At 44.8% G+C, this 24,642-nt stretch overlaps 1 pseudogene; it reads left to right on the top strand.

Annotated features, from left to right (window-relative positions):
• LOC141273142 (uncharacterized) overlaps positions 1–24,642 on the top strand; it is a 168,478-nt pseudogene that overhangs the window by 102,555 nt on the left and 41,281 nt on the right.

Genomic DNA, 24,642 nt, shown 5'->3' with positions numbered 1-24,642 from the left:
CTTCATCCTTACCTTTCCATGGTTCCCAGGACAGCTCCAGCTCTGCTACATTCACATGACAGGCTGGATCGCAGCCGAAAGCTCATAAAGATGAGCCGAGGTCATGTCCAATGAACTCAGCTCACCTCATGCACGTCACTGACAGCGTGGGAAAATTCTCCTGCGCTCAGCGCTTCAGCAGGAGAATTCTCCCACGCTGGGATGGCATTGAGATGACAGGCTGGATCGCAGCTGAGCGCTGCCATCCAGCTTTTCATCCTTCAGAGACACTGCAGAGCGCAAGCATGCCTGCGCTCTGCAGTGTCTATGAAGGATGGCATGCTGGATGGCAGTACTCAGCTGCGATCCAGCCTGTCATCTCAATGCCATCCCAGCGTGGGAGAATTCTCCTGCTGAAGCCCTGAGCGCAGGAGAATTTTCCCATGCTGTCAATGATGTGCATGAGGTGAGCCATCACGCCCATTCCAGCTGAAGCCAATGTCTTCTGCAATAAAAGTAAAATAATAAAGCAACATCATCCTTACCTTTCCATGGTTCCCAGGACGGCTCCAGCTCTGCTACATTCACATGACAGACTGGATCGCAGCCGAAAGCTGCCATTCAGCTTGCCATGCCGCAGACACTGAGAAGCGCAAGCATGCTTGCGCTCCTCAGTGTCTGGGTGTGACGGCATCCAGATGAGCCGAGTTCATGTCCAATGAACTCAGCTCACCTCATGCACGTCACTGACAGCGTGGGAGAATTCTACTGCGCATGCGGTGAGCGTGAGAGAATTCTCCCGCGCATGCGGTGAGCGCAGGAGAATTCTCCCACGCTGTCAGTGACATGCATGAGGTGAACTCATGTCCAATGAACTCAGCTCACCTCATGCACATCATTGACAGCGTGGGAGAATTCTCCTGCGCTCACCACATGCGCAGGAGAATTCTCCCACGCTCACCGCATGCACAGTAGAATTCTCCCACGCTGTCAGTGACGTGCATGAGGTGAGCTCATGTCCAATGAACTCAGCTCACCTCATGCACGTCATTGACAGCGTGGGAGAATTCTCCTGCGCTCAGCGCTTAAGCAGGAGAATTCTCCCACGCTGGGATGGCATTGAGATGACAGGCTGGATCGCAGCTGAGCGCTGCCATCCAGCATGCCATCCTTCATAGACACTGCAGAGCGCAGGCACCTTTCCATGGTTCCCAGGACAGCTTTAGCTCTGCTACATTCACATGACAGGCTGGATCGCAGCTGAAAGCTGCTATCCAGCTTGCCATGCCGCAGACACTGAGAAGCGCAGGCATGCTTGCGCTCCTCAGTGTCTGGCTGTGACGGCATCCAGATGAGCCGAGTTCATGTCCAATGAACTCAGCTCACCTCATGCACGTCACTAACAGCGTGGGAGAATTCTACTGCACATGCGGTGAGCGTGAGAGAATTCTCCGGCGCATGCGGTGAGCGCAGGAGAATTCTCCCACGCTGTCAGTGACGTGATGAGGTGAGCTCATGTCCAATGAACTCTGCTCACCTCATGCACGTCATTGACAGCATGGGAGAATTCTCCTGCGCTCAACGCTTGAGCAGGAGAATTCTCCCACGCTGGGATGGCATTGAGATGACAGGCTGGATCGCAGCTGAGCGCTACCATCCAGCATGCCATCCTTCATAGACACTGCAGAGCGCAGGCATTATGGGAACTTCCGATTGCGGTATTCGATATTCTAAAAGTATCGGAACTCAGTATCGGAACTCCGATACCGCGAATATCGGTCGATACCAGATATTTCAGTATCGGAATGCTCAACACTAGTCAGCAATGATCAAAGTAAAAAAAGAAAAAAAAACCACTTGACTTGAATTGGAGTCTGGCTGTGTTATAGCAGCTGTGTATGTGTAGGTTCTATTTCAGACCAATTTGGACGATAACACGTTATTAAGCTGCGCTGGTATAATGAAAGGTCCGACTCCTTACTAACAAGATGACTTGGATGGTTTTTATTTCTACAAGGCGTTTCAACCTTGGATTAGCATCTTTTTCAAGTGAAAAAAACAATTGCAACAGTCCACCTGTGTTATAGCAGCCATGTATGCTTAGGTTCTATTTCAGACATCAATTCTTCATATACGAGTTTCGTCCACATTTTTACAGATAGTAGTCATACCCATTATAGTCTGCAGGTGTAGAATAAACCTGTACTGGTGTAAAATAAACCTGTACAGGTGTAGAATAAAAGAGACATGGACCGCACATCCGAATCTTACAAAGTTATGTATTGTGACTAAGTGAAATTAACAAAACTGAACATGAGATTCTTTGATCGATTAACTTGGTGTTGGTGCTGTGTGGTGGCCATTGTTGCTTTGGTACTGTGCCTGTGGTTTTCTGTGGCCTGAGGCCATGAAGGCTTTTGCCATGGATTCTTTTGGGTGCCCAGGTTGCCCTCCCAGCTGGAATGACGTCATGATGACGGTGCTCGCCGCATGGGTTGCTAAGCCTTTCAGGTTAGGGTCCCACTGAGAGGTGTGCCGTGACATGTCAGTGGGCTTCACACAGTCTAATCTGAATTTTAACTAACACCCTCATTTTTTTTGCTTAGCCACAAAAGATCGATGTATAATACACTAACGAGCAAAAGGGTGTAAAAAAGTGTAAGGGTGTAAGAGAGCTGAAAGGTCAGAGAAGACACTGTAGACAATCCTTCTTTGAAGCAGGGAGTGAGGTTTATTAGAGAAGCTCAACAGAGCAGTTAAAGAAGACAGATCGGCTCTCAAGCACGCAGACACGTGCAGGTGTTCAGACAAGTAAAATAATGGTGGGCGATATGGCGTTGGTCTGGCGATGGTCTGCCCAGAAATGCAGTATAGGGGCTTTTTATACATAGTTTAGACCAAAGAAACTACATATTGCAGAGAAAAAGGCATGTACGTTATAATAACCTAATTATGCAGAGAAAAACATGCATTTTAGAACAAAGCAAGTGATAATGCAACATGACAATATTTCTGAGTCTTACAACTAACCCTATTATAATCCCATAAATCTCCATGTTTCTTTTAGTTATGTCATTACTCACATCTCTACTCTTAGCCTTCTAACATAACTCTTTGGCCACTGACAGCTCTATTGTCCTGGTTTCTATATCACAACCACATACAGTACATATCACTTACTACTAGTGTTGAGCGATACCTTCCGATATCAGGAAATATCGTATCGGATTGGATCGGGCCGATACCCAAAAAGTATCGGATATCGCCGATTCTGATACCGGAAACCAATGCAAGTCAAGGGGACACTAATATCGGAATGAAAATAAACCCTTTCTTTCCTTGTAGGTTAATTCTACATGAAGTAAAACAACTAAGAATAATGTAGAATGTATTACATGAAAAGCCGGCAATTCATCAGCGGCATACACCGGTACCCGACAATTTACAACAGAAAGAATAGAGCTTCACACATAGATTAGATTGATAGAAACATGTCAGTCACATATATATGAAGTACAGGGACAGTGTTGGTTACTGTACTTGTCATTTAGTGTAAAGGATTTATTAAAAAAAATAATAGTGTTTTCATGCACCGTCTCTTTAACCACTTCGCGCCAGAACCTGTTTTTGCCTTCGTGACCGGGCCAATTTTTTCAATTCTGACCACTGTCACTTTATGAAGTAATTACTCTGGAACGCTTCAACGTATTCCCCTGATTCTGAGACTGTTTTTTCGTGACATATTGTACTTCATGATAGTGGTAAAATTTCTTCGATATAACTTGTGTTTATTTGTGAAAAAATCAGAAATTTGGCGAAAATTTTGAAAATTTTGCAATTTTCAAACTTTGAATTTTCATGCCCTTAAATCAGAGAGATATGTCACACAAAATAGTTAATAACTAACATTTCCCACATGTCTACTTTACATCAGCACAATTTTGGAACCAAAATTTTTTTTTGTTAGGGAGCTATAAGGGTTAAAAGTTGACCAGCGATTTCTCATTTTTCCAACAAAATTTACAAAAACATTTTTTTAGGGACCACATCATATTTGAAGTCACTTTGAGGGGTCTTTATGACAGAAAATACCCAAAAGTGACACCATTCTAAAAACTGCACCCCTCAAGGTGCTCAAAACCACATTCAAGAACTTTATTAACCCTTCAGGTGCTTCACAGGAATTTTTGGAATGTGGAAGAAAAAAATTAACATTTAACTTTTTTCACAAAAATGTTACTTTAGACCCAATTTTTTTTATTTTCACAGGGGTAACATGAAAAAATGGACCCCAAATTTTTTTGTGCAATTTCTCTTGAGCGTGCTGATACCCCATATGTGAGGGAAAACCACTGTTTGGGCGCACGGCAGGGTTCGGAAGGGAAGGAGCGCCATTAGACTTTTTGAATGTAAAATTTGTCTGTATAATTAGCAGACGCTATGTTGCGTTTGGAGAGCTCCTGATGTGCCTAAACAGTGGAAACCCCCCACAAGTGACACCATTTTGGAAACTAGACCCCTTAGGGAACTTATCTAGATGTGTGGTGAGCACCTTGAACCCCAAGGTGCTTCACAGAAGTTTATAATATTGAGCTGTAAAAATAAAATTTTCACATTTTTCCCACAAAACCGTTTTTCATCCCTTAATTTTGCATTATCATAAGGGTAATAGGATAAATTGCACCATGAAATTTGTTATGAAATTTCTCCTGAACACGCTGATACCCCATATGTGGAGGCAAATTACTGTTTGGGCACATGGCAGGGTTTGAAAGGGAAGGAGCGCCATTTGACTTTTTGAATGTAAAATTTGTTTGAATAATTAGCGGACGCCATGTCACATTTGGGGAGCCCCTAATGTGCCTAAACAGTGGAAACCCTCCACAAGTGCCACCATTTTGGAAACTAGACCCCTTAGGGAACTTATCTAGATGTGTGGTGAGCACCTTGCACCCCCAGCTGCTTCACAGAAGTTTATAATATTGAGCCGTAAAAATAAAATGTTCACATTTTTCCCTCAAAAAATGTATTTCATTCCCTAATTTTGTATTATCATAAGGGTAACAGGATAAATTGCACCGTGAAATTTGTTGTGCAATTTCTCCTGAACACGCCGATACCCCATATGTGGAGGCAAATTACTGTTTGGGCACATGGCAGGGTTTGAAAGGGAAGGAGCGCCATTTGACTTTTTGAATGTAAAATTTGTTTGAATAATTAGCGGACGCCATGTCACATTTGGGGAGCCCCTAATGTGCCTAAACAGTGGTAACCCCCCACAAGTGCCACCATTTTGGAAACTAGACCCCTTAGGGAACTTATCTAGATGTGTGGTGAGCACCTTGCACCCCCAGCTGCTTCACAGAAGTTTATAATATTGAGCCGTAAAAATAAAATTTTCACATTTTTCCCATAAAAAATGTTTTTCATTCCCTAATTTTGCATTATCATAAGGGTAACAGGATAAATTGCACCATGAAATTTGTTGTAAAATTTCTCCTGAGTACGCCGATACCCCATATGTGGGGGAAAACCACTGCTTTGGTGTACGGCAGGGTTCGGAAGAGAAAGAAGCGCTATGTTGGCTGGGATAGGCAGCAGACACCATGTCACATTTGAAGAGTCGCTGACATGCCAAAACAGCAGAAACCCCCACAAGTGACCCCATTTTGTAAACTACACCTCTCAAGGAATTCATCTTGGGAAGTAGTGAGCATTTTTTAATTTTTTAATTTATACCATTGGGCAGTGAAAAAAGCATAATTATATTTTTACCACAAAAAAATGTTTTACCCTCAGATTTTACATTTTCACACAGGGCAATGGGTAAAAATGGTGCCGAAATGTGTCACACAATTTCTTCTAAAAGTGTTGATACCCCATATGTGGCTGTATCGTACCACTTAGCCATACGGTGAGATTTGAGGGGGAAGGAGTGCTATTTGACAATTGGAGAACAAATTATTGTAGAATAGGCATTTGGATTTGGGAGCACAAAATTTTCTGAATTTCTTTTGGGGGGCAAGGACCATTTTACTTTTCCAGAGCCTTTCTGCTACCAGTAACTTGGAAGTCCCTTATATTTTTAACAGATGATGGACCTGAGTGGGGACTAGCTTTTTTTGAGGGCTGAGTTGAAGCTTTTATTGGGAACATTTTACGTAACATTTATCCGGCGCTCTAGGCTGAGCACTTACATCGGGGTTTCCATCTAAATTTCCAAGTGATGTAATTCAGATGAAACCCCTGCAGGATCCATTCACTATAATGAGGCAGCAGAGTTACTCTGGACTCCGTCTGGCCTCTGTTTAGTGGTGTCCTTTTTTTCAGAAGTGCACAAAACTGTAGCCAACCGCACTTTTATGCACGCCTAAAACAAATGACACCGTGGGATCCCAGGCTAGACGGAGTCCACAGTGGCCTATATCTGCCTCATTACAGGGAATCTTCCATCATGGGTTCTGGCTGAATCACGTATTTCAGAGATTTACACGGAAACTCTGGTGTAAGTGCTCAGCGCAGAGCACAGGATAAATGTGAGCAGAGCCTTACTGGGATCTTTGGGAGACATAATAAACAAATCAGTAGCAGGTGAATAATATTTGTTTTATTTATTTTTTATGCCGTTCCTAGTGTGATATAACTGATTAGATTACTTTATTCTTCGGGTCGGTGCGATTACAGAGATACCAGATTTATATCGGGTTTTTATGACTGACAGCTGTCACACACTAAAATACGCTTTTTTTGCAAAATCTAGTTTTTGCATCACCATATTTTGAGAGCTATAATTTTTACATATTTCGGCCGATAGAGTCATGTGATGGCTTGTTTTTTGCGGGACGAGTTGACATTTTTATTGGAACCATTTTTGGGTACGTGACATTTTTTGATCGCTTTCTATTTCGTTTTTTGGGAGGTAAAGTTAACAAAAACAAACACTTCAGGAATTGTTTTTTGAGTTTTTTTTTATGCCGTTCTGCGTGTGGTAAAAGTGATCAGGCAGCGTTATTCTTCGGGTCAGTACATTTACAGCGATACTACACTTACTGTATTTTTTTTATGTTTTGGCGCTTTTACACAATAAAATAATTTTATAGAAAAAAAAAATTTTTTTTTGCATTGCTTTATTCTGAGCGCTATAACTTTTTTATTTTTCGGCTGATGGAGCTGTATGGCGGCTTTTTTTTGTGGAACAAGATGAAGTTTTCAGTGGTACCATTTTTATTTCTATTCTGCTTTTTGATCGCATTTTTTTCCACTTTTTGTTTGGCGATATGATGAAAAAGCATATTTTTTTGCTCCGTTTTTTATTTATTTTTATTACGGTGTGCACAGAAGGAGTTAATTAGTGTGACAGTTTTATAGCTCGGGTTGTTTCGGACGCGGCGATACCAAATATGTGTACTTTTTTTGGTTTTGTAATAATATACGGATTTATTGGTTTAATATTTTATTTATTTATTTTTATTTATTTTGTGATTTTTTTTTTAATAGTTTAAAAACTTTTTTTTTACTTTTTTTTACATTTTTACTTAGTCCCTGTATGGGACATTAATTTTTATTTTTCTGATCACTGATCTCATGTAATGTAATAGACATATATTACATTACATGAGATCTTCACTGACTGTTTCAGTCAGTTTCCTGTCTGGCATCAGCTACATACAGGCTGAAGCCAGACAGGAAGGACACCATATATGGCAGAGCTGGAGGCGGTCATGTGACCTCCAGCTGCCATAGCAACCCCAGGTCCTCAAACGAAACGGAGGTAAGTAAGACGACCCCCTCTCTTCCTGCTGTCTCCTATATGCCGCGATCACTATAGATCACAGCATATAGAAGACAGCAAAGGGTTAACATCACTGGGACCTGATCTAATCAGGTCCCGATGATGTACCCTGTCAGAGGTAACGCTCTGCACCGGAATCGCAGTGCTTGCAGGACCCTGGGGGTCCTGAGCACTGCGAGACCACCCACCGTTTTTAAACGTCGGCACTGCACAGAGCCCGGCAAGCGCCGACGTTTATCTACAGTGGGCGGTCGGGAACCGGTTAAAGAAGCCGGCTGGCAATTCAGCATCTGTACCCGACAATTTAGAATAGAAGGAATAGAGAATCACACATAGATTAGATAGATAGAAACATGTCAGTCACATATATATGAAGTACAGTGACAGTGTTGATTACTGTACTTGTCATTTAGTGTTAAAATAAAGGATTTATTTAAAAAAAAATTGGCGTGGGGTTCCCCGTAATTTTAGTCTCTAGCGGAGGTTAAGCAGACAGCTGGGGCAGATGTTTGAAGCCTGGGAAGGGGGTAATACCCACGGAGCTTCCCAGACTACTAATATCAGCCCCCAGCTGAATACCTAGCCTTTACTAGCTATTAAAATGGGAGACCCCCCCAAAAAATGACGTGGGGTCCCCCCTATTTTAATAGCTAGCAAAGGCTAGGCAGACAGCTGGGGGCTGATATTAATAGCCCAGGAAGGGTGCCATGAATATTGGCCCCCTCCCAGGCTAGAAACACTAGCCGTCAGCCGCCCCAGAAATGGCGCATCCATAGGATGCGCCAATTCTGGCACTTAGCCTCGCTCTTCCACGCTGCCCTGGTGTGGTGGCAGGGGGTAATAGTGGTGGGGTTCATGTCAGCGCCAGCTGCCATGAAGCCCAGGTTAGTAATGATGGGCGTCTATAAGACACCCCCATTACTAACCTACAAAGTGTTAAAAATAAAAAACACACACTACATCCAGAAAAAAATAATTTATTTGAAATAAAACACACCATTTTATTTAATTCTTAGTTTACTAAAAAAAAAAATAGTTACCTGTCCACGTTCCTGCGCTGATCTCCCATGCACAGCTGTCACATCTGGAGATGGTGACAGCTGTGCATGGCTGCTGAAAGCTCACACTGCCGGGAACACGTCCGTTCCCGGCAGCGGGAGCCCCTGACTGAGGTCACCGGAGTGCATTCAGTCAGCGCAGCTCCGGAGACCTCCTTTACGGCACTGCTGTACCGTGGGAATTTCTCACGGTACAGCGGGGCCGTAAAGCAGCTAACCGGAGCAGCGCTGCCTGAACTCCGGCGAACCCGCTTATGCAATGACGGGGCTGCTTTACGGTCCCGTCATTCTAGCGGCGGCAGCTTTTCAGAGCGGTCACATTCTATGTGGCTGCCCTAAACTGGAGATCTTCGTGGGACACTCGTGGACTACTACGGAGGGGTAAGGATAAGGTTGTGGTTTATTATTTTATATTTTATTACAGGAGATCGATGGCTTCGGGGAATTAGGTGTCTAGGTGAGTATAGGTGTAGTTTTTTATTTTTTACTTTATTCTAGGTGGCGATCGGCGGGGACAGGTAATGAATAAACTAATTTATTGTAGGTAACCACTGGCCACCAATGAAATGTATTTAAAATTTATTGGGGACACAGTAGGGCAATTTAAATAGCAGGATCAGGCTGATGGGAACTACTGCTCCCATCGAGCTGATCCTGCTGGCACGAGTGGACGGGGGACAGACATAGGCCGATGGGAGTAGTAGTGTCACATCGGCCTATGTTTGCCTGCACGCACACACCCGCAGACATCGCACAGACACCGCGCACACCCGCACAGACACCGCGCGCACACCCGCAGACATCGCACAGACACCGCGCACACCCGCACAGACACCGCGCACACCCGCACAGACACCACGCACACACCCGCAGACATCGAACAGACACCGCGCACACCCGCACACATCGCACAAACACCCACACACACCAATCATGACGGGTCTGATGGTCTGCGAGGTGAGGCTGACCTGTGCGGCCGTGGGAAAGTTCATGTGAGTTCATGCAGTCAAGCATGAACTCACATGAACCCTCTGAGGGCACCGCGGCTACTTCAAATGAACAGCTGATCAGCATCACCTGATACCTCAGCTGTTCATTTGAAATAACCGGCGGGAAAGCGCAGCACAGAACGGGAAAGCCGGCGGTGAAGTCTTTTCACTGCCGGCTTCCCCGCCCGGGTCCTTCGCTCCCCGCTCCTTGGTGCTGCGCTCCCCGCTCCTTGGTGCTGCGCTCCCCGCCCGGTCCTAACTTACGATTGGGATGGGAGGTGGCGAGGGGAGCGGAGGATCAGGGTGGGAGGCTGCGGGGAAGCAGTATGGGGCTGTGTGATTGTTTAAAAGCCGGCGGCTTTTTACCGCCCGCCGGCTTTTAAACAATCAGGAGAATTCTCTCATGCTGGGATGGCATTCTGATGACAGGCTGGATCGCAGCTGAGTGCTGCCATCCAGCTTGTCATCCTTCAGAGACACTGCAGAGCGCAGGCATTATGGGAACTTCCGATTCCGGTATTCGATATTGTAAAAGTATCGGAATTAAGTATCGGAATTCCGATACCGCGAATATCGGCCGATACCCGATGTTACAGTATCGGAATGCTCAACACTACTTACTATCATATAATACCATTTATTAACTATCACAGTCCCCTGCAGTTATTCCAATTAGCCTTTAAGGACTCCATCCATACCTGCTAATGACACTGATGTCATTTTATGTCTCCACTCTGGGAGAAGGTCCAAAACCCGCATCTCCTTAGCTGCAAAGTTACTTGGCTTGAGTTTGCATTGCTGATTGAGAGCATGCCCAGAATGATTCAGAGCATATTGAATGCCAAAGGTGGATTTACAAAATACTGACAAAATAATAAAAATTTAAATTTTGATTTTTAGGAGCAAAACAGTAACAATGCAGTGACATGACAAGAATCTGCATAACTAATCATATGCTAAATAGATGCAAGTCAAATTTATGTATGAGATAGCCTAGATGATTGTCTATAAAATGATGGTAGTCTCATGTTCAAAGCAGTAGTGGATAATGAGATATGGAGCCTAAAAGTGAAAGGTTTAAAACATTGTTTCCCATTTGCTCGTCTGTGTATTTGGAAGTGCGGTACATGCTTTTTTTCTAGTGCTATGTCCAATTTTGTTCTGAGTAACAGATAAAACACTCCAATGAAAGTCTATGGCCCCGTGAGAAATCAGACAGTGCTATTATGACATCCGCTGTTTGATTCTCATGTTTGTTTGAAAAGAGAAGCTTAGGAAAACTTCTTGGGCATACACTGATGAAATTCTGACCCAAAGTATCTAAAATCACTAAAATCTGAACAAGCCCTTACTTTGACAGAGAAAACATGCTTTAACAAGCAGTCTTGGGGAATATGCATCTCAGATCAATAGTCAGAGGCTGTTCACCTGCGGCTAGAGATGGGCGAACCCGAACAGTAAAGTTCAGGGTCTGTACCGAAAACCTAGTGTGCTAGCACGGACCCCGAACACGAACTTCCTTAGGAAGTCTGTGTTACTGTTCGGGTTCGGCCACCCGTACATCAGCGTTTCCCACGTCATCATCTGCATGACAGTGTGTTAACAGCGACAGCAGGCATAGGATGAGGGGATCAGCACTCTCTCATTAGCAGACGCCTGTGACCAGTGGTAACTTTTTTACCGCCAGTCACAGTCACAGCTGTGAGCTGAAAGAGTGAGCCCACAGTGCTCTGACCGGCGGTAATGATCTTACCGCCAATCAGAGCTCATGCTCCCAAGCTGTCACACAGATGACGGCATGGAAACCACAGATGTTCGGGCCCCCATTCATACAAATGGGGTCTGGGATCAGGTTTGAGTTTGGGTACCGTTCTTGTACTTGAACCAAAATTTTATAGATGTTCGACCGAACCCATCTGACCCGAACATCCATGATTTCTTCCATCACTGCAGGCAGCTTCTCCTAGCTCTGCTCCGCATGTACAACATGTCTCTCCCTGTACAAGCACATAAGAAGAGACATGTCAGTTAATGGGAGCTGGGCAGGGACAAGCAACCGGGGATCTACCTCTTTGACAAGTCATCCAAAACTCATATGGGCCGATTCTGTATAACTGGCGCACGACTCTCAATGATTCGGCGCATCTTCTCAGTGGCATGCACTTTGTCAGAAATGTTATTCTAGTGGCGTACCATCGCTGGAGTCAGTTACACCAATAAAGTGGTGTAACTTATAATGAATCTATCCTTCTCATGCATTTTCCACTTGGGTGAACCTGGCTGGGACTGGCGTGGAAATGTCAAAAGTTGGAACATTTTTGTGCAGCTTTGTATTGTGCAAACATTTTGCAACTTTTCAAAGTATTTTACATCATACCTCTGGTGTAAACACTTTGATTAATTGGCCCTATAGAACAGCCAAATTTTCAGAGAATGCTTTCTCTGAAATGCTGCAGCGTTTCAGGGTAAAACATGAGCGGCTGTAATAACACAGAGACCGACTGATTCCTGCTGCAACTGGCTCAGGCAGGGTGAATTCCCTCACAGGTTCCCCTTAATGTTTTTTTGCTTGCCATCCTGCAAGTCCAAGTACAGCATTCTCTCTCCTGACTAGAAGACACTTCACTCTTTTTATGATTTACTTCATATACACACATTGGCCAGCAGATGGCAGGAAAGTACAATTTACAATGCAATGTATTATATCCCCTAACTCAGTACACACAATATAACAAATCTACTACCACACTACAACTGTCTCATTTAGCAGCAGTAGAATGGGTACCGGGATGCCACAAACTCTCCCTCTTAAGAAAAGCTGTCCTCGGCGAACAGTTGGAGGGTGAAGCCTTGTACAAATGGCAAAGTTAGGGATAGGAAAAAGTGCTATACACAAGTGAATGTCAAAATGGAATAATTACTAGTAAAACCAACGTAGGATGTGAACATGAGAAATATTCAGAAACATTGTTGGGATAGAGTCTCTAGGCATTTGATGTAAATGTGCATACCTAGGAAAAATGCAATAGTACATAAACATGAGCTGTTACAGAAAAATTCAAGGATTACCTGGCTGCCACGCCCTTTACTGTCTACACAGACAATAATCTGGTAGCACACCTGAATACTGCTCGGTTAGGAGCCATGGAACATTGGTGGGCTTCACGCCTAGCGAGCTACAAGTTCACAGTCAAATGCCGCAGTGGCAAATCAAATGTCAATGCCGATGCGTTGTCCCGGCTGCCTGTTGGAGAAGAACCACCCCAAGATGACAACTGGGAAGAGGTAGAAATGCCTCCTTTCTACTCAAGGTTTGCCCAACAGAGTGCCATAACTGCCTCTACTGAAAAGGGAGAATCTCATTCCAAGTCGCCTGCTGAACCTCTTCAAGAACCTTCCCTGTGGAAAAAATTACAAGAAGAGAACAGAGTCCTGGGAGAATTCCATGACTACTGGAAAAGTTCCAACTCGGCTACAACAAGGTCATCCTAATGTGGAACTTACCTGCCTCTGGAGACAGAGAAAACTCTTATTTGTCCAGAAAGGGCTCATAATGAGAAACACTTTGGACCCTGTCTCAAGTGACAGACTTCACCAAATACTCATTCCCCGGAGAGATGCACGGGTCATCCTTGAAGCCTATCACGATCGCTCTGGCCATTTTAGTGTCCAGAATACTGAAGCTACCATCCGCCGAAGGTTCTTCTGGGTCGGTATGAAAGGAGACATTGAAAGTTGGTGCCGAGAATGTCCCACATGTAACATCACAAAAGATGGATGCAGAGATCAAAAGCGCCCCTACACCTTATTAAGTCACAAAAAGAGAAATTGTTGCTCTTGATTATGTGAAATTGGGCCCAACTCATTCTGGCTATATGTATGCCCTCACAATGGTGGACCATTACACAAAGCTTGCTGCTATTGCTCCTGTCAAAGATTTAACAGCCAAAACTGCAGCTGAAGTCTTCTATACCGAGTTCATCCAACACTATGGATGTTCAGACCACATCCTCACTGATCGCGGACCTGCCTTTGAATCTCAATTTTTCCACGAGCTGTGCAAGTACAGAGATTGCAAGAAACTGCATACCACCGCTTACCATCCACAAGGTAATGGACTATGTGAAAGAGTGAACCAAGTCATCATCGTTATGCTAAGCACTGCTTCTGCCACCAAGGAAACTGAGTGGCCTGAGATTATGAAAGCTCTTGTCAACATCTACAATAACACCACCCATTGCTCTACTGGTCATACTCCATTTTATGTGATGTTTTCACGACAAGGCCAGTTGCCTTCAGACTAGGCTCTAGGTGTACAAGTACCTGACACCATTAATCCTTTTCCACATACGGACTGGGTGATTGAATACCGCAGACGCATGGCAGAAGCCAAGGAAATTGTTGATTCTCACATGGAAGAAGCACGAAGAAGACAACAAGAAGATTAAAGTAATAAAACTTAAACACTAACTTATACACAATCTATCCTAATATGGTACGTGTAAAAGCTCCAAATCACCATATAGGTATGTGCACACATTAAGCACTTGCTGCAGACATTTCTGCATCAAAAATGTGTCTCTTGGAAGGAAAAACGCTGCATAAAAACCATTCATTTTTGCGTGCATTTTTTTGGGGGAGTTTTCTTTACACTTTTTTCCCATTCATTAGAATTGGTAACAAATGCTGCAAAAATGCTGATAAAGTTTCATATCTGCAGCAAGTTAATTCTATCAAATCTGCAAGGAAAACATAAGCAACATGTGCATGAGATTTCAGAAACTCATTAATTTTGCTGGGACCGTAAAACGAGCGTCAAAAACGTGGCAAAGACCTGATGTCTAAATATAGCCTATTGCTATGAAATTTCAAAAATAGGTTCCAGATTGGTACAGCCCTGAAAAGCTCAATAGCAAGGTCTTAAATGGTAGACTGTTCTAGAGCATATGACTTTGAAGTTTGCCACCAGTTATATCCTAATTCTTTTAGTTGAAGCTATGACATACAGTAATTATGTGGTTAAATTTGTCATCAACATGTAGGGAAAACACAAATATGATGCAGAGGTCTATAGATGAAACTCTCATTTGACAGTATCCTCTAGTGACCATAGTTCATTAAATAATGATCAATGCATAAGGCGGCTTTAGAACTATAGTAGAGTAGCAGAATTATGAGTGCAGTTTTAGATGTAAACAGCATATATACCATAGCATAATATAATTCCAGGTTAGGAACGCAAATGAGCAAATGATTTACAACATTAACAATTTACAACTACAATTCTGCAGTCACTCTATATTTTATATTCTCCGATGCCGGTGCCAGGAGGGGGCGGTCACTAGACCACATTTACAGTTGTGCTCAAAAGTTTACATACCCCGCAGAATATTTGCTTTCTTGGCCTTATTGCAAAGAATATGAATGATAACAAAAAAACTTTTTCTTCACACATGTTTATTGGTTGGGTGAAGCCATTTATTGTCAAACTACCGTGTTTTCTCTTTTTACCTCTTAATGACAACCAAAAACATCCAAATGACCCTGACCAAAAGTTCACATGCCCCAGTTCTTAATACCGTATATTGCCCCCTTTAACATCAATGACAGCTTGAAGTCTTTTGTGGTAGTTGTGGATGAGGTTCTTTTTTTTTCTCAGATGGTAAGTTCCTGTAAATTCCTGGGCTGTCTAGCATGAACTGTGAGCTTGAGATCTTCCCAGAATGGCTCAATGATATTGAGGTCAGGAGACTGAGATGGCCACTCCAGAACCTTCACTTTGTTCTGCTGTAGCCAATGACAGGTCGACTTGGCCTTGTGTTTTGGATTGTTGTCATGTTGGAACGTCCAACTACGTCCCATGCGCAGCTTTCATGCTGATGAGTGCAAATTTGCCTACAGTATTTGCTGATAATGTGCTGTATTCATCTTTCCTTCAACTTTTACCAAGTTTCCTGTGCCTTTGTAGCTCACACATCTCCAAAACATCAGCGATCCACCTCCGTGCTTTACTGTAGGAATGGTGTTCCTTTCATCATAGGCTTTGTTGACCTCTTTCCAAATGTAACATTTATGGTTGTGGCCAAAAAGTAAAATTTTGGTCTCATCACTCCAAGTTACCTTGTTTCAGAAGTTTTGAGGCTTGTCCCTGTGCTGTTTGGCGTATTGTAGGTGAGATACTTTGTGGCATTTGCGCACTAATGGCTTTCTTCTGGCGACTTGACAATGCAGCCCCTTTGAAACAGCCACACCACTAGTTTTCAGAGAGTCCTGAATTTCAGCAGATGTTACTTGTAGGTTTTTCTTTGCATCCCAAACAATTTTCCTGGCAGTTGTGGCCGAAATTTTTGTTGGTTTACCTGACTGTGGTTTGGTTTTTACAGAGCCCCTGATTTTCCATTTGTTAATCACAGTTTGAATGGTGCTGATTGGCATTATCAATTCCTTAGATATCTTTTTGTATCCCTTTCCTGTGTTATACAGTTCAACTACCTTTTCCAGTAGATCCATTGACAATTCTTTTGTTTTCCCCATGACTCACAATCCAGAAACATCAGTGGCTGGATGAAAGATTCGAGAGTGTCTGGATCCCAGAAACTCACTCATCTTTTATGCACACTCACTAATTACAAGCAAATAGATAGGTCACAGGTGAGGATGTTACCTTTAGTAGACATTCAAACCCATTTGTGTCAAATTCTGTGCATGTTATCACGCCAAAATCACCAGGATATGTGAACTTTTGATCAGGGTCATTTGAATGTTTTTGGTTGTCATTAATCTTTAAAAAGTGTAAACACGGTAGTTTGACAATAAATGGCTTCACCCAACCAATAACCATGAGTGGAGAAAAAGTTTTTTTGTTATCATTCATATTCTCTGAAACAAGGCCAAGAAAGCAAAAAGTCTGCCAGGGTATGTAAACTTTTGAGCACAACTGTATGCAGTTTGCATACTCCTGGCCACATTCCAACTAGACGTGTCCAAGCCTCGCTCAATACACTTGTGAACTTTTGATCAGGGTCATTTGGATGTTTTTGTCTGTCATTAATCTTTAAAAAGTGTAAACACGGTAGTTTCACAATAAATGGCTTCACCCAACCAATAACCATGAATGGAGAAAAAGTTTTTTTGTTATCATTCATATTCTCTGAAACAAGGCCAAGAAAGCAAAAGTCTGCCGGGGTATGTAAACTTTTGAGCACAACTGTATGCAGTTTGCATACTCCTGGCCACATTCCGACTAGACGTGTCCAAGCCTCGCTCAATACACTTGTATTAAGCGAGGCTGCTCACATCTAGTCGGCAGGTGACCGCATGAATGCAAATCACATACTTGCAGTCACGTGCCCGTAAATCCAGGCGCTAGCAGTGGACAATCCTCATAGCACGCAGAGCTCACGAGGTGAGGATTCACAAGTCTGTAGGCACATAAGGTAATTGCAGACTCGTAGCCTAAGGCTGGACCACACATTTAACAATTTCTTTCAACATATATAATAATGTATTAAATTTATGTGATTGTTTTTGTGGCGTCAAAAAGTCACAAATTTTGTCACAAGTCATTTTTGTACAACATTTTAGACTTTTTGAATTTTTTCCCTACTCCAACCACGTTTAGAAACTTGGTTGCAATGAGAGCATGGTTAGCTATGCAAATAGTTGTAAGTTATGATTTATGATTTGCAACTTTTTAAAAAGTAGCAAAAGTCACAGTTAGGTGGGTGCCATGAAAAACAGTGAAACAGCTCTAGGTAAAGGTGTTATATGTAAAGAAATGTCAAAAAATAATATAGTCATAAGCAAATTTAACTTTTAAAAGGCCACCCATGATAAATAATATCTAACCCTTCAATACTCAGAACTTTTTTCTTTTTTCAACACAGGTCAGAGTTTGCAACATTGTCCACACCATCAGTATTCTCATCTCTCTTACTGGGCTAGTGTTAGCCTGCATTGATGCATTTAATATTTATCCATGTGGAATAACATGTGGAAATGTGAGTATTAGTTCACTGAAAACATTTTCAAGACAAATGGCTGGTACCCAAGCTCATATCCAACATAATTTTTAACAGAAATGACAGTACTATTTAGACATTCTGTAACACTGATAGATTAGAGTCATTATTTTGGCACTAGATTTCTGATATGTTTTTGTTTATTTGCTATATAAAGGAATTGACTCTGCTACTATAAAGTATGTAATTTGTATGTGTGGTACTGATAGCATTTGTATATTTATAACATTTTTAAAGACAATGTAACTGTTATTTGGGCACTATAATTAATGTCACGCATATAGTGGATTATTGACATACAGTGCCTTGAAAAAGTATTCACACCCAGTGAACTTTTCCACATTTTGTCACTTTACACTCACAAATTAAAATGTATTTTTCTGGGATTTTATGTGGTATACCAGCATAAACTAGCAAGTATTTGTGAGGTATAAAGGAAATGGTGCATAGTTTTCTAATTATTTTAACCCCTCACCCCCAGCACCTTTGTGACCAGGTCAAATTTTACAATTCTGACCAGTGTCACTTTATGTGGTAAAAGTTCTGGAATGCTTCAACTTATTCCAGTCATTCTAGGATTCCTGTTTCATAACACATTGTACTTTATGGTATTGGTAAATTTAGGCTGATATGATTTGCATTTATTTGTGAAAAACTTTTAATTTTAATGTCCTTAAACTAGATAGTTATATCACAGAAAATAATGTGATGCTTCACAGAATTTTATGACGTTGAGCCGTGAAAATAAAAAAATTAAAATAAAATGTTTCCCACAAAAGTGTTGCTTTAGCCCTCAATTATTTTTTTTTTCACAAAGATAGGTAAACATAGACCCAAAATTTGTTGAGCAATTCCTCCTGAATACACGGATACCCCCTATGTGGTGGAAAACTACTGTTTGGGCAGACAGCATGGCTCGGAAGGGAAGGAGCACAATTTGACTTTTGGAGTGCAAAAATGTCTGGAATAGATAGCGAGCATTGAGTCGCATTTGGAGAGTCCATGATATGCTTAAACAGTGGAAACCCCCAACAGGTGACCCCATTTTGGAAACTATACCTCTCAAGAAATTTATTTAGAGGTGTGGTGAGCACCTTGAATCCACAGGTGATTCAAAAATTTTTATAACGCTGAGCCATGAAAATGAAACTATACATTTTTCCCATAAAAATTTTGTTTTTGCTCCAAATTTTTCATTTTCACAAGGGTAATAGGAGAAAATGGACCATACAATTTGTTGTGCAGTTTCTCCTGAGTACGCATATACCTCATATGTAAAGGAAAATTACTGTTTGGGTGCACAGAAGGGCTCATAACAAAAGGAGCGCCATTTGAATTTTGGAGCTCCATTTTGGTTGGCATATATTGCGGACTCCATATCAGATTTGAAGAGTCCCTGACTTGCCCCATTTTGGAAACTACACCTCTTGAGAAATGCATCTAGGTGTGTGGTGTGCATTTTTAAACCCCAGGTGATTCACAGAATTGTATAAGATTGGGTTGAGTAAATGGAAAATTACCATTTTTTCCTTAAAATGTTGCTTTGGCCCGAAGTTTTTAATTTTCAGAAGGGGTCATTTCAATATATTGCGCAATTTCTTCTGAGTATGCCTATACCCCATATGTGGTCAAAATCTACCTTTGAGTCACAGTGCAAAGCTCAGAAGGGAAGTAGCGCCATATTGGTGTGCAGATTTTGCTGGAATGGTTTGAGGGTTCAATGTCATACTGGTAGAGACCCTGACATGCCAGAAAAGCAGACTTGCCCTAATTGACCCCACTCTACAAACTACACATCTCAATGAATTTATATAAGGGTGCAATGAGTATCTTGACAACACATGTGCCTTGCAAAATTTTATACTATTGGGCGGTGAAAGATTAATTACACTTTTACCATTAAAATTATGTTTTAGCCCCAAGTTCTTAATGTTTATAAGGGCTAGTAGGAAAAATGGACCATGGTTTGTTGTGCAATTTCTCCTGAGTGCGCCAATAGCCTACATGTAATTGGCAACTACTTTTCAGGCACAGTTGAACGTTTAGAAGGAAAGAGTGCCATATAATAATATTGTTTGCAGGTGCCATGTGTAGCATCGGCGTCTCTGCCCCCTGCTAGGCAGAGACGCCGTCCCTCTCACCTCCTCGCTCCCCACGCTCCCCGCTCAGCCTCCTCCAGTGCTCCTCTTCCTGCTGAGGCCGGCGCGCGCAGCTTCCCGGGCACTGTGCTTAGGGCGCGCGCGCGCTCCCTCTCTCTTAAAGGGGCCGAGCGCCATCCTAAGGAGTCCCCGGCCAATAGCCGAGGGTCCTCCCATATATAAGGCACCTCCTCCAAAATGGAGGTGCCCGAGCAATGTTGTTGCACAGTGTTTCTGACCTCTGCTTCAACCCTCAGGTCTCGCTGCTAGCCTGACTTCCAGTCTTGCCCGCCAGCCTGTTACCTGCCTGATACCTGCCTGTTACCTGCCTGTTACCTGCCGTGCCTGCCAGTCCGCTCACCTGGGAGCACTTGCCTGTTGCCTGCCTGTTACCTGCCAGTCTGCTCGCCTGGGAGCACTTGCCTGTGGCCTGCTTGTTACCTGCCGTGCCTGCCAGCCCGCTCACCTGGGAGCACTTGCCTGTGACCTGCCTGTTACCTGCCGTCACTAGCTGTGACTACCTAGAGACTCCTGCCGTCACTTGCCGTGACCACCTGCAGCCCACCTAGAGACTTCTGCCGTCACTTACCGTCTCTACCTGATAGCCTACCTGGAGGCTTCTGCTCGCCAGTCTGCCTGCTGTGCCTACCTGCTATACCAGTCAGTCCCTGCCATCTGTACCGTGGGAGTCACCTGCTCCCTTACAAGGTCGTCCCCAGAGTAGCACCTGGTCCCTCGGCTCGGTCCCTCCCTGGTCACGGAGTCGTTAGCCGCCGTACAACCAGGGTCGGTCCGGGTTGATACTTAGTTACGCCCCTCTGGGTCCCTCCTTGCACCGTAGCACAGAGGTTCCACCCCCCGGACCCGTAACAGTTTGCTCGGGCCATGGAACCCGGTGGCCCCCAGGCTCCTTCGCTTGCTGACCTGTACCAGGAGGTTTCTCGTCAGAGATCCCAACAGGAAACCATCCTGACTTACCTGCGGTCTGTCAACACTCACCTGTGTCCGCCCCTAGTCGAGCAACACCCGCTCCGGCAGTGCCACTGCCCACCAATACCACGGCATCCAACCCAGGCCCCCGGCTTTCTGCACCTCCTCGTTTTGGAGGCGACCCCGCTCTAGCTCAGGGTTTCATAAACCAGTGCACCCTGCACTTTGAACTCTTGGCACATCAGTTCATCTCCGAACAGGCTAAGGTGGCATTCATCATGTCCCATCTCACTGGGGAAGCACTGGCATGGCTAAATCCCCTGTGGGAGAGAGGGGACCCCCTGGTGTCCGACCTATCGTCTTTCCTCACTGCTTTCCAGAAAGTCTTCGATGAGCCAGGACAAAAATACTCTTCAGCCTCCTCTCTGCTATGTCTCCGCCAAGAGAGTCTCACCGTGGGCCAATATGCCACACGGTTCCGTACCCTCGCCTCTGAGCTTGCCTGGGATAACGAGGCTCTGGTGTCAGTCTTCTGGGAGGGTCTTTCCGGTCGGATTAAGGACGAGTTAGCCGGTCGGGACATTCCTACCACCCTGGATGACCTGGTGTCACTGGCTACCCGGATTGACATCCGGTTCCAAGAACGTACCAAAGAGACTACCCGGGAGAGAAAGTTTCCTCGCCTTGCTCCTACTTTCCAGAGACCTGCCTCTCAACCAGTCTCTCCCTGGGCGCACTCGCCCGAACCTATGCAGATCGATCAGACCAAGATGGTCAAATCTCGCCAAGAGTCGCGCCGAGCCGAGGGGAGCTGTTTCTATTGTGGCAGTAAGGAGCACTTCATCCGTTCCTGCCCGGAGAAGCCAGGAAACTCCAGTGTCTAGGACCGCTCGGAGAGGTCGTCCTAGGCAAAAATAAGCCCTCTCCGTCCCTGACTTTGTCTGTCTCTATCTCCTGGGGAGATAACCGTCACTTTGAAATTGCTCACCTGGATTCTGGAGCTGCTGGAAACCTCATTTCCCAGTCCCTGGTAGAGAGATACCGGATTCCCACCAAACCTCTGGCTGAACCATTATCAGTTGCCTCCGTGGATGGAAGACTCCTTCCGGTGACCATCCTGCTCGTGCCTGAACCCATAACCCTGCAGGTGGGAATGCTGCACTCTGAGAAGATCTCCTTCCATGTGCTGTCCGGACTCTCTTACTCCCTATTACTAGGTCTACCCTGCCTCCAGACACATGAACCAGTGCGAACTGGCAATCCGGTGAAGTACTCCGGTGGGGGCAGGATTCCCATAGGACCTGCCTGGTTCCGGTTCGCCCGGCTCGTCCTCCACCTACCCCGGCTAATTTACCTGGTCTACCGGCACCTTACTGGTCCTATGCAGATGTCTTCGGTAAAAAGGAAGCAGAAACTCTGCCACCTCATAGGCCATATGATTGCCCGATCGACCAGGTACCCGGCGCCACTCCACACCGCGGGCGTATTTACCCGTTGTCGTCGGCCGAAACCCGGGCCATGTCGGAGTACATCGAGGAGAATCCGGCCAGGGGATTCATCCGGAAATCTACCTCCCCAGCTGGAGCCGGATTCTTCTTCGTCAAGAAGAAAGATGGTTCTTTACGCCCCTGTGTTGACTATAGAGGACTCAACCAAATCACGGTAAAGAACAAATACCCCCTGCCGCTCATTTCTGAGTTGTTTGACCGTCTTAAGGGAGCTAGGATCTTTACCAAGCTAGACCTACGTGGGGCATATAACCTGGTCCGGATCCATCAAGGCGACGAGTGGAAGACGGCATTCAATACCCGGGACGGTCACTATGAATACCATGTGATGCCCTTCGGTCTCTGCAATGCTCCTGCCGTCTTCCAAGAATTGGTCAACGACATCTTCCGTGATCTTCTTTACTCTTGCGTGGTGGTGTACCTGGACGATATCTTGGTCTTCTCTCCGGATCTTCCCACACACCGGAGGGATGTTCGTCAGGTCCTGCTTAGGCTCAGGCAGAATCACCTCTATGCTAAATTCGAGAAGAGCCTCTTCGAGCAGACCTCTCTCCCTTTCTTGGGCTATGTTATCTCCCAGACAGGCCTACAAATGGATCCTGAGAAGCTCTCTGCTGTCCTAAAGTGGCCCCGTCCGGAGGGGTTGAAGGCGATTCAGCAATTCCTGGGCTTCGCCAACTACTATCGTCTCTTCATCCCGCACTTCTCTTCTCGGACTGCTCCCATATCTGCGCTCACCCGTAGGGGAGCAAATCCCAAGGAATGGTCGCCCGAAGCTGACGCGGCCTTCCTTTCCTTAAAGCAAGCCTTCTCCTCTGCCCCAGTGCTGCACCGTCCGGATAGCAACAAACAGTTCTACCTGGAGGTTGATGTTTCCTCCTCCGGACCCGGAGCGGTGCTTACCCAAAAGTCTTCTTCCGGGAGAATGGTAACCTGCGGCTTCTTCTCCAAACTCTTCTCCTCCTCTGAGCGCAACTACTCTATAGGAGACCGAGAACTGTTAGCCATTAAATTGGCGCTGGAGGAGTGGCGTTACCTGCTTGAAGGGGCTCTATACCCGGTGATCATCTATACGGATCACAAAAACCTGGCATATCTACAGAATGCCCAAAGACTCAACCCGCGCCAGGGCCGGTGGTCTTTGTTCTTAGCACGCTTCGACTTCGTCCTACACTTCCACCCAGCGGACAAGAATGTCAAAGCTGACGCCTTGTCCCGATCCTTCCTGTCCTCCGATCAAGAGGAGGAGCCTATGCACATCATCGACCCCTCTAAAGTGATGAATGTGGCCCCCTTGGATATGACTCATCTTCCACCCGGTAAGACGTTTGTAGTGGTACCAGATCGTGAGAAGGTTCTTCACTGGGGTCATTCATCTAAACTAGCCGGCCATGCTGGCCAAAAGAAAACCTTCCTACTCATTACCCGGCAGTACTGGTGGCCTACCCTGCGTAAAGATGTGGTAGACTTCGTCTCAGCCTGTTCGTCTTGTGCCCCCAACAAAATTCCCAGACATCTTCCAGCCGGTCGCCTACTGCCTCTTCCCGTACCTGCTGCCCCGTGGCAGCACATTGCCATGGACTTTATTACTGATCTCCCTGTTTCTGCCGATTGTACAGTCATTTGGGTGGTCGGCGACCGCTTCTCTAAAATGGCCCACTTCATTCCTCTGCCTGGTCTCCCGTCTGCATCGGAGCTGGCCAAGGATTTCTTCCGTCATATCTTCCGTCTCCATGGCCTACCCCTCCATATTGTGTCTGATCGAGGGGTTCAGTTTGCCTCACGTTTCTGGAGAGCTACCTGTAAGCTACTGGATGTCACCCTGGATTTTTCCTCCGCCTACCATCCACAGTCCAATGGCCAAGTGGAGCGTATCAACCAAATCCTTACCAGCTACCTTCGGCACTTTGTTAACGCCCACCATACCGATTAGGTGGATCTCCTACCATGGGCTGAATTCTCCTGCAACAACCATGAGAGCGAATCTACTTCTAAAGCCCCGTTCTTCGTGGTCTATGGTCAACTTCCCCGGATTCCGTTTCCCATCTCCGCTTCTGTGGACAACCCTGCCACGGAGGCTCTTGTCAGCGAATTCTCCACCATTTGGGAAAATACTAGATCCGCACTTCTTCAGTCCTCCGAGCGGATGAAGAGACATGCCGACAAGAGATGTCTGGATCCGCCTCAATTCCACCTGGGAGATAAAGTCTGGCTCTCTTCCAAACAT

This window comes from Phyllobates terribilis, unplaced genomic scaffold, assembly GCF_046119375.1.
Source record: "Phyllobates terribilis strain yellow unplaced genomic scaffold, ASM4611937v1 Scaffold_5__5_contigs__length_657084704, whole genome shotgun sequence".
NCBI lineage: Eukaryota > Metazoa > Chordata > Amphibia > Anura > Dendrobatidae > Phyllobates > Phyllobates terribilis.
The sequence above is the reverse complement of the archived record's forward strand: the minus strand, read 5'-3'. Positions and strand labels throughout refer to the sequence as shown.